The 19,460-nt window shown below is 43.2% G+C and overlaps 1 pseudogene; it reads right to left on the reverse strand.

The window, feature by feature from the left end:
- Window positions 1-6,844: 6,844 nt before the first annotated feature.
- LOC129685306 (3-hydroxyacyl-CoA dehydrogenase type-2-like) lies at window positions 6,845-7,621 on the reverse strand (annotated as a pseudogene).
- Window positions 7,622-19,460: the final 11,839 nt, after the last annotated feature.

Consider the following 19,460-nt stretch of genomic DNA (forward strand, 5'->3'; position numbering starts at 1 on the left):
TGTAGGTTGTCAATATCAAAGTAAATGGTTTATCTGTATTTGAATGAGGGAGCCTTACAGGATGGATGGGCCCCAGGAGGCACCTCCACCAGCAGCCACTCTGGCACAGTGTTGAGTCACAGTGAAAAGATTCAGGCAAACGGAAGGGCTGAGGCTGTAGCTCTGCAGCAGAACTCTTACACAGCATGTGCAAAGCCCGGAGTTCGTTCCGCACTCCCACGACACCACCACCAACAACAGAGAGCACGGACACTGTTCCGAAACTCCCCTTCAGCCAAATATAATTATGTGTTTCTATTTTGTCATTACATCCTTCTCTTCCTTAGAGAACTTTGGTCTTTCCCTTTCCCGATGCTTACGGTACTGTGTTGGTGGATAAAGTTCCATGGGATTGAGTCTCTAAAGGAACTTGGAAGGGAAGGAACAGTGTGTAATTTAAAATATATTATTTTTTATTATTAATTATTACCATAATTAGAATAATAAATTAGAGACTCATTAGGGAAGCTTTCACATGACTGCTTAAGTGAGATCATCTCTGCTCCCAAGACCCTAATTCTCAGTTTTCTTAAAGCTGTTCATGGTTAAAATCTCGAGCACATCAGTTTGTCTCTCCTAAAAGGTCACTGAAAATAGAGACAGAAGTTAAGGTTGTTGCTCACACCATCAGAATTCCCAGCATGCACACACAGAGGCTACATTCCACAGTAGAGGGGCAGAGTTTTAAACACTGACTTTCAGGCAGCCTTCCAAAATAGTTCGTTCATGAATCAGATTCAAGGAGCCTTGGCATAAACTTCTTCCCCCTTTTTTTATTAGCTCCAAACAACCTGCTACCTCCAGTTTCTCACTCTTCCTCTTACAGTTTTTTAAATGTAAAGAATAAAAACATATTGAATGAAGCTGTTGGAATATTGATCGAAAGCTTTAGGCGATATGTAAAGATAGAGATAAATTTTGCTGAAACACAGTGTCTTTCCTTTAGGGTTTGTTTTTCAAGAAGTGGGAGGTTTCAAATAATGCAGAGCCATATATATTAAGAAGCAAAATAATAACCCATTTAAAACATATCTCTCAGTTCAATTGTAGTAAAGACATTCCAACTTGTTTGGTCCTCTCGGTATCCAAGCAAGCTTCGGACCTGGAGTGTGCTCCAAGACAGGGAGGCATCCTCACTGCCCTGGAAGCTGAGGGCAGGACAAATGCCCCACCTTGAAGGTTATATGGTAGGAACGTGGACCAGATACTTAGGCTCAGCTGTTCTAGTTTTGTGCTGATGACTGAGAAACCAGAGAAGACACAGGGAGTCTTCCTGTGGCACTTATAGTAAATCTGGTGAGTATCTGGGAAGGGGTCTGAGTCCAGCCTTAGTGGAACTGAGTGTCCAGTGAGGGACTGGAACCAACTCTGATGGGATCTTTGCAAAACATTTTGGTTTTTAAATGCTTGCTTTATGATAAGCCTTGCTGTTATAGTTAAAAGCTACCCACCAGCCCGTTATGACTGGAGAACAGTACAATGAGAGAAAACAGTCTGCTATCTCTTTTGGAAATTTAAATGAGACCAAAGTACAGACATTATTATGCAACTAAGTCTGACCAGGTGTGGTTACAGTTCTCCATTTTCTTTTCTGTCCTAAATATTAAGATTCGTGGGTAGAGATAGAAGGCAACTGCATTTCTATTAAGGGTCTGGTCTTAATGTGAATAAGGAAATTTCAGAATGAACCCTTTTCTGTGCTTGGAGCTTGAAGAGAAATGACACACACTTAGAGGGACTAAAAATATGAGGTGATTTCCCTTGGCTTGCTTATATACAAGTCAAGGGACCGGTTTTGCATTACAATTTCCTGAATCCTAGCACAATAAACAGAATCATGCTTAAATAAACATGCTTAAATAAATATGATTCTATGTTTAATAAACAGAATCATATAGGTCGTTGGGGCTAAGGAACCTGTTATTGTTAAAATGCCACCAGGCTGTCACTTTTTGGAGCGTTCAGAGATGGCATGCGTATCCTCAAACAGATGTACTGACCTGCACCTTCTAGGACAAGTGTTTCCAAAGCCCCGAAGTCTATTTGTTGACGGAAGGACTGTGCTGAGAATCCTTACTGTGTGTTCTTTCTTTACTCTTCGTGCTTATTCGCCTCGAGCTCGCTGAGAGTTAAACTCATTGTGCCTGGCTTCAACCTGCTAGCTCCCTCCTCTCTCAGGAGCCTGTCTGTCAGGGTTAGTTTCTATCACCAACCAACACACCTGGAAAGAGCTATGTTAAGTGGCTTTCCTAGAACTGCCTTGTGGAGGGAGATTTACATTTTTATTACTATTATAGTTACTAGCACATATTAATTATAGGGAATTTCCATACTTGCATACATACACTGATAAGGCCCTCATCCTTTCAATCCCTCCCCTTTCTTCCCTCCCCTAACACAATTTTGAGTCCTCCAAAGGCTGTGATTTTATTTCCACCAATATTCTTTTTAGTAAGACAGCAACCTAAGGAATGCAGAGCAGTGCCACTCCTGTGCTGGACATGATGGATGCAGGGAAGTGCCACTGCAGTCTTGCAGACCCTGTCCATGTGGTGGCGCACAAAAGGAAAACTTCTTCATGCCCCATGGACCTATCCATCCACATACTTCTCTAGGTTCTACTTCTTATAGATTGTTTAAAGATCTTGAGTTTTTTCTAGCAGAGATCTGAGAAAATGAAATGCGATTACTTCCTGATACCTATACTAAAAAAACCAAGCTGCTCTGTACCTCAGTGTTCTTTTCTCTTTTCTTGGAAAGAAAGAACAGTGGTCCAGAGTTAACAAAATTAACCTTTGTTATTTTGAAGTAGTTTTTTTTAAAAAAAAAAAGAAAGAAAGAAAAGCAAAAGCAAAAGCAAAAGCAGAAGCATTATCACTCCAGCATTTCTGTTCCTTAGTAGCTTGTTCAAAGATCTCTTAATTTGAATGGCCAATTATTTGTGTTTTTTTACAGCCTCATGTAGCCCATACTTGCCTCAGACTTGCTACCTAGCTAAGGCCAGCCTGTCATCCTGCCGGGCTTTCATGCACTGGATTACAGATGTGTACTTGTAGACCTGGCTTTTGCAAACCTTTCCATAGACCTTTTATCCTTACCTGGCTGTCCACATGACCCTGGGTGAATACCGCTTAGAGCAGGGTCACAGCATGGAAATATCATTCTCTTGGTTTTACATCAGGGTATCTTGCTTAGCTTTCAGGTGGACCCATAATGAGTCAACAAGTATTATAGAAACTACTTGAAGAAATTACATGTTTGAGGTGAAATGTTTCTGAGATCTTTAGTATGAATGTATTGTCTTCGAATATTTGAAGACTTAGAGAGTTAAAAAAAAAAACATTAGAACTAATATAGACTTTAGGTAAGTAATTTTACACTTATAATAACTGAGGCCCCTAATGGTGAAATGATATGAGCAATGTTGAATATTATTTCCAGTTTACCTCTTGACTCATAGACCCACATCCAGCAGCTGGGTCCTGCTTGTGTGGTAACTCAAAGAGTTCCCTAGGTAGTTCTAGAAGCAGATAACTGTATATATTGGAAGGAAAGAGATAAGAAAGAGTAATTACCATTCACAATGAAACATAAGGCAGATATTTTCAGGGCCCGGATTCTCAACATTAAACCGTTTTTCTCAAATGATTATCATATGGGGGACTCCATAAATCATCCTTCAGAATCCCATTAGAAACCAGGATTGCCAGGGTTACATGAAGAGTATTAAAAGATTCGTTGCTACTGGAGAGTGCCAAAAGATTAGCAGAAATAAACTGTGACGTACATGGGAATTTCTTCCCGGGTTTTCAAGTTGCTAGATGAGACTGTCTACCTCTGCTGACACCTAGTGTTGTGTTGAGTGGTTGGTGCATGGGTGCTCTCAGAAGAACCCGAATGAGAGGGAATCCTGGTCAAGGATCTGTGGAGCGGCAGTGCATTTATTCATTAATGAGATTAAGAACCCTAAGCAAAAACATGTGAATTGAAGCTCACTTTAGTCCAAAGGTCAAGATGCATGCTGGCCTTTGAGCTAACAGTTCATATGAAGATGTGTGTGAGGTCTCATTGACAATGGTCTCTTGAGGCTGTGTGACCTGGACCAATATTACTTCATTTTGATTTTGTAATCCTTAAAGATTATCAAAAAGGGGAGTGCAGAGTGGGGTGGCCTCTCACAGAATCTTTCCATTAACTTTTATTATTTATGAGTGGTAAGGTTAAATCAATAGAAAGAGAAGTATAAAAAAATAAAAAGCAAAATGGAAAAAAAAAGAAATAGAAACAAAGAAACAAAACCCTTACACTTCATCAGTACTGTGTTTTAGTCAGCTTCCTTTTTCATCAGATCTTCAGGCTGCTTAGGAGTGGCTTGTTTGCATTAAAATGATGTTCTAAGGCAGGTGAAAAATAACCAGACAGTTTCTGGTGTGTGCATGAAGGCCTTGAGGTCTTTGGGGGCTCTGGCTTTGCTCTTTCTCTTTCCTAAGAATTCAATTACTCTACTCGCTAAGACAAAAACCTTTCTGAAAGGAAGGCTAGCAAAGTGGGTTTCCAGAAAAATGCAAATATCCCAATGCCAACAGAGACAGGTGTAGAGAAGTGTTGCTAGGCAACATCTCTCTAGATGACAGCTACTATTTAAAAGGCCAGAATGCACATCTCGTATGTATAGGCGTTTTGCTCACATGTTTGTGTGTGGATCACATGCATGCCTGCTACCTTCCTGTATTGACTTAAACTTTCTGCCAAGCTCCTCCATCAAATTAGACGAAGACAATAATTTCTTTCTTGGACTTTTGTTCTCCTTTGGGCTTGTTTTTTTGAGACAAGTTCCAACTGTACTTCAGGTTGGCCTCATAATCACTGTATTGTCCTAGTTGGCCTAAAAACCATGATGACTCTTGTGCCTTAGACTTCTGAATTCTGGGATTAGGTTGTAAGTATTATCCTTTTTTGCTTTTTCATTAATTAATTTATTTAATCAATTTACAGCCTGATCTCAGAACCCCTTTCCCCTTTCAGTCCCACGCCCACATTCCCGTCCCTCCATCCTCCTTCCCGTTCCCTATGAAAAACTTTTCAAAAGAAAAAAGTTTTCTTGGTTCACATGTGGCCTTCTATGATTAATAACTAAATGAAACGAGGTAGAATTGATAGCATGTGACTATGTCACTACATTCTACTCATGAAGCAATATTTTAATTTCCTGCAATCACCTCAAAAACTATTTCTCTCCACAAACCATGCATATTTGTATTGACTAATTATTATCCATTTTCTCAATACATACGTTATACATACCATCTCATCCTATCAACTTATCTCTGTATCTCAGACTTATTACAGTCTATTTCACCTGTGGAAGCCCACTAGGTCTGTGGCTATTTGTAGACCAGAAAGGTCAATATTTTGGCTAAAAGTTCTTGGTCCTAACTCTGGGGACAGGAAAACCTGGATTTATGGTGTACATAGAGAAGTCATTACTGTGAATTATCTGAGTGACCTTTCAAGGGCTGAAATCAAACCTCAGTTGCAAAAATTAAATGCTCCTTCTTCTGTCTAAGAAAAGCAATGCACATTCTGGAGATTCTCGTTGCCTGGCAACAGATGCATACTTCCTTCTCCTTAGACAACTTCCAAAAAATGCTAGGAAGAAAATTGGCCAATAAAATAAATCTGGTGGTTCTTCGTGTGGGAGGAAATCAAATTCACAAAATGTGCGTGTGGAATGTGTGTGTGTGTTTCTGGGTGCATATGTGCCTGTGGGGTCGGCAGAGAGGAGAACAGGGAAAAAGATGGAACAGAATACAGCAATGCAGTATTAACTAATCCATTCATTAATGCTGTGTATGCATGTGCATTGCATGAAACTAGCCAGCCATGGCTAACGTTTCCTGCTTCAGGGAACAACACCGTTCATTATCTCCTCAAATCACTGTGTGATCATTTCAGCAGTGAAGAAAGCAAAAAGATGAAGAAAAATAATGCCTTTCTGATTTTTATTATTTTTATTATTGTTGTTCAGATAACTACGGCTTGAAAAATGTCAGTGTCTTAGTCCATTATCCGTTGCTATGGTGAGGTTAAATTGGTAATGAAAAGAAGGTTTATCTTGGCTCTCAGTTACAGGTGTCAGGAAGTTGATTAAATTGAGTTCCAGCACTTTCTCATCTTCTGTTGTGAGCTTTGCACCGTGTAAGCTCATGGCAGAACATCAGAAAGCAGTCAGGGCATGTGGAAGAGCAGATATGTAAGAGAACAAGGAGGGGGCACCAGCCTCACTTTACAGTAAAACATCCTTGTGATTGCCTCACTCAGTCTTGTGCAGACTATACTGCTTTTCTTATAAGGGAGAAACCACCTTGATCTAATCACCTTCCATAGGTCCTGCCACCCGTGCTGATCCAGTATGGAATTATGAACCGACGTGACTTTCTACTGGAACAAGACACCATACATTTATAAAAGTACTAATAATACTAATAACCAAGGATTACAAAGATTTTTGTTTCTTGCTCTTATGCAAAAGGATTTCAGCTTTTTAAATACAGAGGACACCTCTCTTCATCCTTCCCACTTCTCTTTTGTCCTGGAATAAATGAGATTCCTTTAACCATGTTCCATAGCACTTCTCTTTGTTGTGATAAATGTGCATAACAAAAAGTGCTATTTTATCCTTTTTTTCTTAAGTTTGAGAGTTTTTCAGGCATAGAGTGATAGGGAGACTGGAGTAGAGTTACAAAGGGGCTGGAAGGTTTCCTTCAATCTGAAAAGTGGCTGGTGTTTTTCCTGCTTTGGCCCTTTAAGGCTGCATGCTAATGGCCCTGTCCAGCCAGATGACTTCTCCTTCAAGAATGGGCTCTTGATTATGATCTGTGTCAAGTGATTCAGCAGGGCCACCTAGTCAGCTGGGAAAGGGTGCCTGGCAAGCCAAGAAGCTGTGCGCTCTTTCTGGAAGGGTGGTAAGCAGTGGGGTGGCAAACAAATCTGGCACAATTGTCACCACACAGATGCCTATCTATGGGAGCCAGATCTGAAGCAATGGGCAGTGTCATGCCTACTATGCCCCTGCTGGATGCAATGCATGCAGCTTGTCCAACCTGGCCATCAAAGGCAACCACACTGGCACTCTTAATGGTAACTCCATGTTGGCCTCCCTTGTCTGGTTCATTTTGGCCCATCTCACCAGCAACCAGGTATATTTACAATTAAAGTGCCTATGTGAGTCAGATTGAGAACCCGCTGGAGAGTCCTCCATGGGGTGGACCTGGTCTTTCTTTTAGATGTAGGCCTTAATGACCACTGCAGAACCTGCGTAGCTGACAGCCACATCTACATAGACGACCTTCTTTGTTGCTAGAGTCCAAGCTGCTTATATATATGTCATATTGACTGGGGCAACCATGCAGCTCTCTCCTAACTTCTTGTCTGGGACCTCATCCCCTGAGTTAGGTAGATCCAGAAGCTTATCTGTGGCCCTTTGTCCCATCAGGCTTTTGGCTGCGACTGGGCAAAGACCTAAAGTTCCCTTAGTTATTATTATGACCAGGCCCTTCACATGCTGACTTGTGGCAGCCATCTTGCACCCGTTTTATCCTTTTTCTTTTTCTTTTTTGTAAAGCCCTCATTGGCACTGAATTGCATGTACACTGTTATACAGTCCATTTGCCCTGTCCATCCCTGAATAGTTTCTGTTTCCAAATATTGAAACTTTAAACTCTTCAAATAACCTTTCCCATTTTCTAATGATTTAGATTGGTCCAGGGTCAGAGAGAGATACTGTCTCAAAAAAATAAGGTGAGGAGTGATAGAGGAAGACACCATGGCCTACACACACACACACACACACACACACACACACACACACACACACACACACACAGACACACACACACACAAACACACAGTTCCAGAAGGGTAGGATTCAATATAAGTTGGATTTGATATGCATGAAAAACAGAATAAATACGTTGGACTTTGCAACAGTTCTGGCTGGTCTGGAACTCACTGTGAAGTCCAGGCTGGGTTCAAACAAGGGCCAATTCTAGTGCTACTGCCTCCTTGGTGCTGGCATTATAGGCTTGTGCCAACATGCCTGGCTACAGGAGTTATTTTTAAGACATCAGAAATAGCGATCAAGTAATACATAGAAGGTAAGGATTTGCTTTGAAGACTGAGGTGAAACAAAAGCAGTGTGGAGTGAGTCTAAGGCTAAGCATGGCAGACCCAGAAGCAACATAGAAATAGTTAACAGTATCAGATCCCCACTTACCCAGACCAGACAAATTAGTCCTGGCACAGGAAAAGAACAACTTAAAGGGGCTTTGTGTGTTTCGGTGAAGGACTTACTTTGGCGAATGATGGCTGAGAGAATTAGCATTGTCGGATGACCTCTTCTACATGGAGTGTAATTCCAACACTATGGATTAAAGTTTGAGGGTCCACAGATTTTCTCAGCTGAAGTTTGACCATTGGTATCTCTTTTGTACAGTCATAAGAGGTCCTTGGCTTGCTCACAGCTCCAAATAGTGTTGTCTTCCATCTCACCATAAAAGCTACGCCTTTTACAGAAACTAGATTTATGTATGTGTGTGTCCAGGGAACCCAGATACTATCCCTTAGAATTTGACAGCCACTGGGATGTTTAACAAAACCTAATAAGGGCACTTCCTGCCCTGCTTTTATTTCTGTTGATGTGAGAGATAACCTGACAAAAGCAACATACGGAAGGGAAGAGTTTATTTGGCTTACAGTTTCAGGGTACAGTCTATCACTTCTGGGACCTCAAGGCAGAAACTCAAGTAGCTAGTCATATCACAACCACACTCAGGAGCAAAGAGAAGGCATATACACTCGCTGGCTCTCGGGTAGCTTCCTCTCTCTTATCCTGTTCAGGACTCCCTGCCTAAGTGATTCTGACACAGTAGGCAGGATCTTCTTATATAAGTTAAAAATCAGACAGTGTGCCACAAACACCGTGTGGTGTTTGAATGTAACTAACCCCTGTAGGGCAACAGGGAGTGGCACTGTTAGAATGTGTGGCCTTGTGTGAGGAAATATTCACTGAGGAGCAGGCCTTGAGATCTCCTATGCTCGAGTCATGTCCAGTGGGACAGTCTCTCCTTGCCTTGTCCAGATCAAGATGTAGAACTCTCAGCTCCTTCTCCAACACTCTGTCTACCTGCATGCCGCCATGCTTCTCACCATGATGATAACAGACTAAACCTCTGAAACTGGAAGGCAGCCTCAGTTAATCATTTTCCTTTATAAGAGTTGCTTTGGTCATGGTGTTTCTTCACAGCAATGAAACCCTAAGACAGGGATCCACAGGTCAAAGTGATCTAGATAATTCCTAAGTAAGACTCTCTTCTGAAATGAGTTTTGTGTTGTGTTAACTTGTCAGTTAAAACTAACTAGCAGCCAGCTATGGTGACACATTCCTTTAGTCCCAGCACTTTAATCCCAGTACTTGGAAGGCAGAGGCAGGCAAACTCTGTGAGTTCAAGCCTTGCCTGGTTTACAGAGAGACTATTCCAGGACAGCCAGGGATATACACAGAGAAGCTTTGTCTCAAGAAAACCAATAAGCAAACAAACAAACAAACAAACAAACAAACAAAAAGCAAAAACAAACAAAACCCAACCAAATACTACCTAGCATGATCAAATGATGTGAAGCTGGCATTTTGGATTGTCTGTCTGTAGGTTGTCTAAATCACCAGGTCCCCCAAATGGACTGGGTCAAGATAATTTTCATTTTGAATCTTGGTAGAATTTTGTTCCAGGCTATTTGGCCTAGTCTAGCAGAGCCCCAAGTTTCTGAATCAATGACCCAATCTGAGGCTAAAAGTGGCCTTTCAGGCTGGAGAGATGACTCAGCAGTTAAGAGCATAGACAGCTCTGCCATAGGGCCTGGGTTCTATGTCCAGCACCCACATGGTGGTTCACAAACATTTGTAACTGCAGTTGCAGGATATCCCACACCCTCTACAGGCAGCAGGCACGCATGTGGTGATGTGCATATATATATATATACAGATATATACCTATATATATATCTTCAGGCAAAACAATCTTATACATAAATATTTTTTAGAAATGGTGTCCCATACATAATTTCATAGGAGTTCAGTTGTAGCTCAGATTTAGGTACTACCCGTACTCTTAATAAGGCTCGTGGTAACAATTACATGATGGTTATGTGGTATCCTGACAGAGTTTAGCTGGAGTCTTCTTAGAATTGATGCAGCCTGCCTACTTTTTCTGCGGAGATGGCTCCTCCAGGTTGAATGTGAATGGTGGTCAATTGTCAGTGCAGAGACTACAAACTGTGTTTTGTCAGACATGGAGGAGTGGGCACCCCACTCTACTCCGTAGAGTCCAGGTCAACCTTACTCTCAGAATAACTTTTTTTAGAGGAGTTTTGGCCATGCTACTGGCCTTCTCTTTCCTGATGGAGAAAGCCTGCCACCACACCTTAAGGATTCTAGCAGATGTTAGAATCCTTGTAAAGGAGGCATCTAGGTAAGGTCTGTTTATCAGTCCTCTCCTGGGTGTGCTCACCTCCTTTATGATGCTTGCAGCAGAGGGGATGCCCTGATTGGTACCCTTACTTCACTGTCATGGAGCAAGTCTGAGTGGCCCTTTAATATTACATTCCTTGTCCCGTGGATCCTCGTTATATCAACTAATAACATATCTCTCTGGGTGGCAAGACTCACTTACCCCTCTTCATGATGTTTCCATTGCAGGGACAGTGGTAGCATAAAAACTACTCCCCTGTTTGACCAGGGCAACCTGTATTTCCACCTGCCTCACCTCTGCAGGTTTTGTAGAAAACTTCTTTTCTCATTCTTATGGCAAAGTAGCTGACAAATTTGACTTAAGCAGGGAAAGGTTTGTTTTGGCTCAGTTAGAAGGAATAATCCATGATGGAAGGCATGGTGGCAAGAGTTTGAGGCATCTGGTCACATGGTGTCTACAGCCAGGATGCACAGAGAGTGCTGCTGATTAGGGCTTTTCTTCTTCCTGAAGATGAACATTGTTCCCTAGGGTGAGTATGCGCAACAGGCAGTGCATTTTTAGCTAGTAATTTAAGTCTTGTTGGATGACCTTTAATAGCCTCTATTTGCCCCAAATCAGATAACCTGCAGAGTGCCTTTTCTTGGAGACTTTCTATAATTAAGATATAATCTACATTTGATATAGGACACCACTGACTTGAAGCTCTCAGAGGTCCTTAATTATGGCATTGTCTCTCCTATAAATCCTGGTAGAAGGACTGTGTACTGCTGAGTAATAAAAGCTACTAAATCCATCCATTCAAATGCAAATAGGCAATGAGAGTGTGTACATAAGGGTACTAAGAAGAAAGCATCTTTGGGTCCAAAACAGCAAATCTCTTGCTTTCACCAAAATAGTACATACTTATTGATGAACTATCTACGTTTCTCAGCCTGACTTCTTTATAGAGGGAATAGTAATGAAACTGGAAGGAACCTGGCAAGGTTTAATTAAAGCACATCTTAAGAAATCCTGCATCTCTTAAGGGCTTTAATTCTAGTCTATATTCAGTTTTCACTGAGTGTTGGTGATGGCAGGGAGAAGATGTCCTGGATTTAGCTTTATTCAATCATCTCTGCTCCCTAGTCACTTATGTTTGAACTGTTTCAAATACTGGGCCTGGCTCTGTAGTTTTGTTCTACATATATGTTCATATTTATTACTTTATTATATTTTTGCACATTGCATAGCATTAGTTGACTTGATCAGTGTCCTCCAGATTTAATGTTTTGGGAAGTTCTGCCTCAAAAAAAGAGTTAGGAACTTCAGAATGACTGGAAATTGCCAAGTTATTAACTGATTTCCTCATGTATAAGAAAGGTATGGGATAACTCTTTCCACTTGATACCTTCCATTGGCCGATTTGGAGAAGGGACCAGAAACCATCTTCTCCTGCGTAGATGATTTTAATGAGGGAGCAGTAGAGGGCCCTCAACAGTTTCAGTCAGGCATAGCTAGCACAGTGCTTGCTTGTGACTGATCCTAGCTCCTTTTGAAACTGGTGTCAATCATGTTTCCAGCATTCCCTTTGCTTATCAATAGAACATCTCATATCAGTAGCATCTTAGGCAGTAGCTAGCTTAGGAGTGTAGGGAGAAAGTACTTCCTACTCTGGTGTCCTTCCGGTTTGCAAACGGGGTAGGCCGCCATACTAAACTTAGTTGTTTTGAGGGAAGCATGCTTGGATGTTATGAGGTGCGATGTTTTTCCAGCAACCAACAGCCTGACACTCTGCACCGTGTCTCTGTCTCTCCTCATCAGCCTGCCTATGGTATTAACAAAGAAGGGCACCTCCATGATGATTTGATGAGGAGGTACCTGTAGGCCAAGAGCTGTGTAGACTTTGGGAGCCAACTGGCAGATAAAGTGAATATTTACATGACCTTAAGGAATGCTGAGGTCTCTCTCTCTCTCTCTCTTTTGAGACAGGGTTTCTCTGCATAGCCTTGGCTGTCTGCCTTTGTCTCCCTGAGTGCTGGGACTACAGGGGTCCCACTGAGCCTGGCTCATTTGTATACATTTTAAAGGGTCTCAATCAGCCTGTTTTAAACCGGGATGGGCTTTCCTTAGGTCCTTGAGCCATTTCTTTGGCTCCTTTCAACTTCTCAATTTGTTCACACGTCTCATTCCTTCTCCAAATTATCAAAACCTTTTAACAGCCATTCTCTCGTCTTGCTTGATAATTCCCATTAGTACCTGTGGTTGGTGCTGTAAGTGCCCCCTGGCGGAAGGTTGCATTTACTGCACCCTCCTTATCAACGCTGTTGGGCTGCCTTCCTCATATGGAGCTTTTCATCTGTCATAGGACAGCGATTAAGGGTGGAAAATGCTTCCATCCATCAAATATGATCATTGGAATTTCTGTTAGACTCATCCAGAATCCTTGAAAAGAGTTCCAAATGTTTCTTACGAAGCTTTAAACCGCTCATTGAGAAGAGGACACAGTTCAGTGTCCAAGTGGATTCCATAGTGTTGGGAAGAGGGACTGCCTCTGACATAATCTGATTGGCCTGCTCTTTGATCACCTCCCCCTGAGGGGGGAGCAGCCTTACCAGGCCACGGTAGAGGACAATGCAGCCACTTTTGATGAGAACTGATAGACCAAGATCAGAAAGGAGAGGAGAACCTCCCCTATCAGTGGACTTGGGGAGGGGCATGCATGCAGAAAGGGGAGGGAAGGTGGGATCGGGAGGGGAGGAGGGAAGGGTTTATGGGGGGATACAAAATGAATAAAGTGTAATTAATAAAATAAAAAAAAAAAGAAGGGGACACAGACGCTCAGAGTCCTCTGTCTCTCTGCTGCCACCTGCTGGAAAGAACGATGAAGGAAGGAGGCTGGTGGCAGGACTGAGCTTAGCTCGTGATAAGGAGTGATTGATAATGGGGCTCGCAGGGAGGGGTTGGGGGAGGGCATGGACACCTCTGTATCCAGCGAGGAAAGCCTTTGCCCACACAGGCTGTAAAGTTAGGTATTTTCCAGCTGTAAATTCCTGATATAGTTTGGGCTTTTCTCTTAAAGCCATCAAGTCGTGGGCATAGTATATTCTGACCACTTTCTTGTTTTCTACAAAACACATGTAGTTGGAGGATGGCACCGAAATTTAAACTCTCCTGGCCAGACCTCTTCATCATCATCTAGACTGTATTGAGCGTTGCCTACAGCCAAGCGGATTGTTGATAGAGACTGAAGGAAGATGTTCTGTTTCTTGGAAAAGAAGAGACTAAGGAAATGGCTTTGTTCCTTGAGGATCCCAAGAGAATCCTGGGTCGGTGAAGAGGGTACAGCTCTTCCCAGCCTGTTCCTGTTCTGCCCAGTTCACGAACCCCAAAAGACCAGGAATAAACAGACTCTGCTGTAAATACATGAGGTTCTTTTTATTGTAAATTACAAGCTGCAGCTTGCCCCCCCCCCCCCCCCCCCCGCCGAAGCAGTGGGAGCCGAGCGCCCCGAGCCCAGGTTAGTTGGGTGATCTATAGATTCTGGTCCCACCATGCCCAAGGCAGGGGCAATTCCTGCCTGGCAAGCATCTATTGGTCAAAATGCTACATTTTTAATTAATTGGCTAGAGGAAGGTTTCCAGACCATAATGACCTGGGCGGATGGTCCAGTTTTCTAGCAACTGTATCTCTAGTGGGTGGGGAAAGAATGCAGTAAGGCGGTCCTTCCCCTCAGGGCATTACTGGACTTCTCCACCCACATAGTTCAGTCCTTAATTAATAATAGCTGCTAATTTTTAATTTTTTTTGGTCTCTCATTCCCTCTGCCCACTTTGGCAGCCTGTCAGTGCCTAAGTCATTCAGAACATTAATGGGACCTCCTTGTTTACCAAATCTCCCAGAGAGTATAGGATGAAGTTCCTGTCTTTAAACCTTGCATTCTCTGTAAAACCGGAGAGCTTGTAGCATTCCATCCCCATGTGAGACTCCCCCTTTATCTTCCTTCCTTCCTTCCTTCCTTCCTTCCTTCCTTCCTTCCTTCCTTCCTGTTGTTTTGGGGATTGTGTGGTCTTGACTTTCATAAGCCTTGACTTATCTCCATCCAGAAGGTCAGATGAACAAAAGAGATTAAAGAAAGACAACTGATACATGTTACCAGAGCACACTATGGAGTCCTCTTGCCAGCCACTGATCTTATTATACCTGGAGCTTGATGACCCTTGGGACATTGGCTTCCTTTTTGTTATGGCCAAGTACAGGGAAGGGCCTGGACCTGCAGGCCACAACCTAGGAGGAAGTGTAGTTTCAGAAAGCAGCACCACTGACATGCCTCCCACAGTCTTTTAAACCCCGCATTACTGGTTCTACCCTTGCAGCAGGCTGAGAGTGTGATTCAGGCTTGTGTTACACAGTGGGCCAAAGAGGAAAGGCAGGAAAGAGCTGCCTGTGTGCAAACCTGTGTGTGCGCTCTGGGGCTCTCTTTTTCTTTTGTCCTCACAGAAGGGAACACTGGGCCAGAGCTAGACCTGGAAGAGGAGGGACAGAGAAGTCAGGCTCTCAGTGCTGTTTTTGTTTGTTTGTTTTCCCACCATGAGGAAGCGAGAGTTTCTCCCCAAACGTCATGGCATGGAGCTATGGGAAGGAAATGGGGGACGGGTGACTCTTCTGTCATTCTGTAACCTTGCTTTGCTCCCGGCTACAGTGATGTTCTCCTCCTGCCTGGGGGCTGTGCAGCCCACAAAGTCGGGAGAGGCCTGAGATGAGAAGAGGCATGGGGATCACACACCCTGGGAACCAGCAGGAAACGTTAATTCCAGAGAACAATGGGGAGTGGGTGAGACCTCCAAGAATAGGTATACACACACAATCAGTTGGAGCTAGGCTCTTCAAGGATGCTTGGTTTGCATCACCCAGCACGCTCCTATCTTGTGACTGGAAGCACAGCACCTACTTATCATATAGGTGCAGGGAGGGGAGAGCTAGCAGGGAGCCGTGTTAAAGGCCAAACATAAATGTGGATGGGGGCATCTGTGTCTAAAGACGCTCTCCAGGTGAAGTCAGGCAGAGAGCAAGAGGCCCTGCTGGGAAGAGGGAGTCCTGCACTTCAAGGCCGAGCTCAGAATGGCTATCAGGGCAGGGAGAACCAGCAGGGCTCCTCCAACCCTACAGGGCCCCAGTGTGCGTGGGAGGTGGGTGTGAAGGCACTGGAGGATGACTGCCAATTCCCATCCTTCCCTGGTTCCATATCAGCTAGCCAGAGAGAAACGGATCAAAGATGTGGAAAGGAGAGCGTGCATGACACATCACAGGTACTGCTGTGTCTCCCAACCTGGAGGAAGCCTGGGGAAGGAATTAAAAGAAAAAATGAGAACCCCCATTTCCTCCAGGGGGGCTGAGAAAAGTGTAGAGCTAAGGCAGTACCGCAAACAAAACCACAAATAAAAACAACAAAAAAAGTATGTACAGTGTGTGTGTGCGTTATAAGTACATATTAACTCTGGAGATGGAGTTGCCAAAGGGTTGTCATGGGTATGGACCAAATACATTCACAGACTTTCTAGCTGGGGCCTGGAGTTTTGCTTACAGGGATGTGCTTGGAGGAACTAATGTTTTCTCTTCTGTTCCATGCCAATTTTCTGCCAAAAATAAAAAAAAAAAATTAAAAAGAGTCCCCAAGAGTGGTGTGTAACCTCAGGCCTTTTAAATGCTGACCGGCCCTGTGGCCATGGGGTGTGGCACGTGTGGGTTCTGTCTCTAGAGAAGAGGAGGGGGAGCAGTAGTTGACAGAAAGGCAGAGGCAGGAGAGAAGGGACTCGCTGGGTCATGGGGGGAGACCACATGTTCTAGGGAGTTAATTTAGTCATTTAGTGTCTATTCGGGTGGGATGGGACAAGATTTTCCTTTCCAGGCATAAATTTCTCTCAGAAAGAATTTTAGGCAACCTACCTAAATGTGAGAACTGAGTCCTTTAGCTGCTAAAGAGTAGCCATTTGGAGCATTTTCAATTTGTTATCTCCCAATACTGACCATTCGTTAAAAGCATTTTTAGTTTCTTAAGGTGTACAGTTTTTAGTAGGTTTATCCTATATTATATGTCTATATGAGTGAGTATATACTGTGTGTGTCTTTCTGCTTCTGGGACTCTAGCTAAAATGCTCAATCCCCATCCCGAAAGGCAAAAAGGATGGACATCAGAAGAAGAAGAAAACAGGAAACAACCTAGGAACCTGCCACAGAGGACCTCTGAAAGGCTCTGCGGTGCAGACTATCAAAGCAGATGTTGAGACTTATGGCCAACTGTTGGGCAGAGTGCATGGAATCTTATGAAAGAAGTGGGAAATAGTAAGATCTGGAGAGGACAGGAGCTCTACAAGGAGAGCAACAGAACCAAAAAAATTTGAGCACAGGGGTCTTTCCTGAGACTCATACTCCAACCAAGTACCATGCATGGAGATAACCTAGAACCCCTGCACAGATGTAGCCCATGGCAGTTCAGTGTCCAAGTGGGTTTCATAGTACTGGGAACAGGGCCTGTCTCTGACATGAACTGATTGGCCTGCTCTTTGATCACCATCCCCTGAGGGAGGAGCAGCCTTATCAGGCCACAGAAGATGACAATGCAGCCACTCCTGATGAGATCTGATAGACTAGGATCAGAAGGAAGGAGAGGGGACCTCCCCTATCATCAGACTTGGGGAGGGGCATGCGTGGAGAAAATGGAGGGAAGGTGGGATTGGGAGGGGAGGAGGGAGAGGTTTATGGAGGGATACAAAGTGAATAAAGTGTAATTAATAAACATTAAAAAAAGAAAAAATGAAGTACTCATGGATGTACAATTAAAAAGATGTTTTCTCTGAATATTAAACTTTGTCATATAAAAATTAAAAAAAAAAAGCATTTTTAGACCTTTAAAAATAACCGAAGATTGGTTCATGTAGATTTAGGGTTCTTTGCTGAATCTGACTTTATTCAAAAACTTTAGTAAAGAGCAAAGAGGTTGTTTGTGAAGGATCTGAATTAGTTCTTGTGCCCCTGGGCTGGCTAACTCCTCCAGGTATCCACAGCGCCTTTACTGAGACACTTTCTGGCTTTTCCCCTCCAGTAATCCTGCTATCACTTCTGGGATCTGACAAGAGTCTCTCCACTGTCTCAGGGTCAAGAATTTAGACACAAGCAAAACAAAACCTCACAGTGGAACTCACCCACAGAGACACAGTACCCTTTGATTTTTAAGAGACATTTCCAACAAGAACATTAATACAGAAATGGACTGCGCTTAAGGTTACAATTCACATGACATTTGAGTCTGACCTTACTCCTTTTTCATTTTCAGATCTGTGCTTTCCTGAGGAGATTCCCCACAGACTCTGGGCCATGTTAACACTCAAAGCATACTGCCTTGACTTCCTTCAGTCTTCAGGAAGTGTGAAATGAGAATTCCTTTGTCCTTCAGCACCTATAGTTCTGTCTTACTACCACTGCTTTTTTTCTGTGAGCCTGTGTGATGCACATAGACCATCTTATACTATCTCGTTGGCAGAAGAGGAGCTCTTCAAATACGAAGTATACCCAAATGTTTTAACTTGACTGAATGTAACTTCAAAAGACACAAAATCACATATATAACTGCTGTTAAGACACCAAGGGGGATACTAATTCTGTGCTTACCTCAATAAACCCCAACTTCACTCCATGCTCACAGGCCCTGCAATTCCTTTTGAGGCACAATCAAGATCCCAGCTTCACCAAGAAGAGGACTCCAAAGAGTCCTCAGACTGCTGCAGCCAGCAGTGCTAGGCTGTGCCTCTCTCTGCTCTGTAGATTCCGTGGGGTTGCTGACAATGTCACAGGGTTCTTTACTGATGGCTCTAAATCCATCATTGGTCCCAGGAGTGCATAAGATTTGGGGTTCCCCCTTCCTGGAAAGAGCACTAACAGTTAGGACTTGGCAAGCTGTTTGGAAGAAGGCTCTTGATGACAGTAACACACAGTTCCAAGGGTATGGCATGAAATACCCCGTTCTGTGGCACGAACAGAAAGTCTCTGCGCATGGCACATTATTGCTGGGAGAGAAGCCACATTTTGGATCTCCCCAGAGCCATTGAAAATGAATGAATGAATGAAAAAATGAATAAGCAAACAAACAAAAAACCAGCGTCCCCTTCTTTGGTTCTGAAATTATCCTTTTTCAGTTTTGCATGAAAGTAAGCTAAATAGGAAATTAAAAACAAAATCTGCATTTTAGCCAATGCAATTTGAAACCTTGGGTTTGGGCCAGCAGGCAGGCAAGCATGTGCGGTGGGGAGGAGGGGGTCCCTGTGCCAGTAGCCCAGTCCTGAAGATACCTGATATAACAGGGTTAGATGAAAGGGGAGGAGGTCCTCCCCTATCAGCTGACTTGGAAAGGGGCAGGGAGGAAATGAGGGAGGGAGGATGGGATTGGGAGGGAATGAGGGAGCAGGATACAGCTGGGATACACAGTAAATAAACTCTAATTAATATAAAATTTTTTAATTAAAAAGAAAGAAAGTGTCACCAGTGTAGTCAGTGGCTATTCTCTCTCTAGAGAGATGACTAGGTCGAGGGAGGGAGGGAGGCTGAGACTGCCAGTCTGTTAGGAACGTCTTACCTCCTAGCCCTCTGATTTAGAATGAAGGCTATTATAAGTTTAGTCTGGTCCACACTTCCACAAGCCTTGATGTGGCAAAAGCATCAAAAAGCAGTCACCAGAGCCTAGTTGCAAAGCTAGTTGCAAAGCTCAAAGTAGCCACAAGATGTCAGTATAAGTTCAGTTATGTTAGACTTCCGCCTTCAAAAGCGATCCGCACTTAGGTCCTGAATCTTTGCTTAATGGAAAAGACACGCCCTTAACTAGAGACTTGATTCTTTGACTTAGTGGCTGTGCTGGACAGTGTTATG

The sequence above is a fragment of the Psammomys obesus genome, unplaced genomic scaffold (assembly GCF_907164565.1).
Source record: "Psammomys obesus unplaced genomic scaffold, mPsaObe1.curated_primary_1811, whole genome shotgun sequence".
In the NCBI taxonomy this organism is placed as follows: Eukaryota; Metazoa; Chordata; class Mammalia; order Rodentia; family Muridae; genus Psammomys; species Psammomys obesus.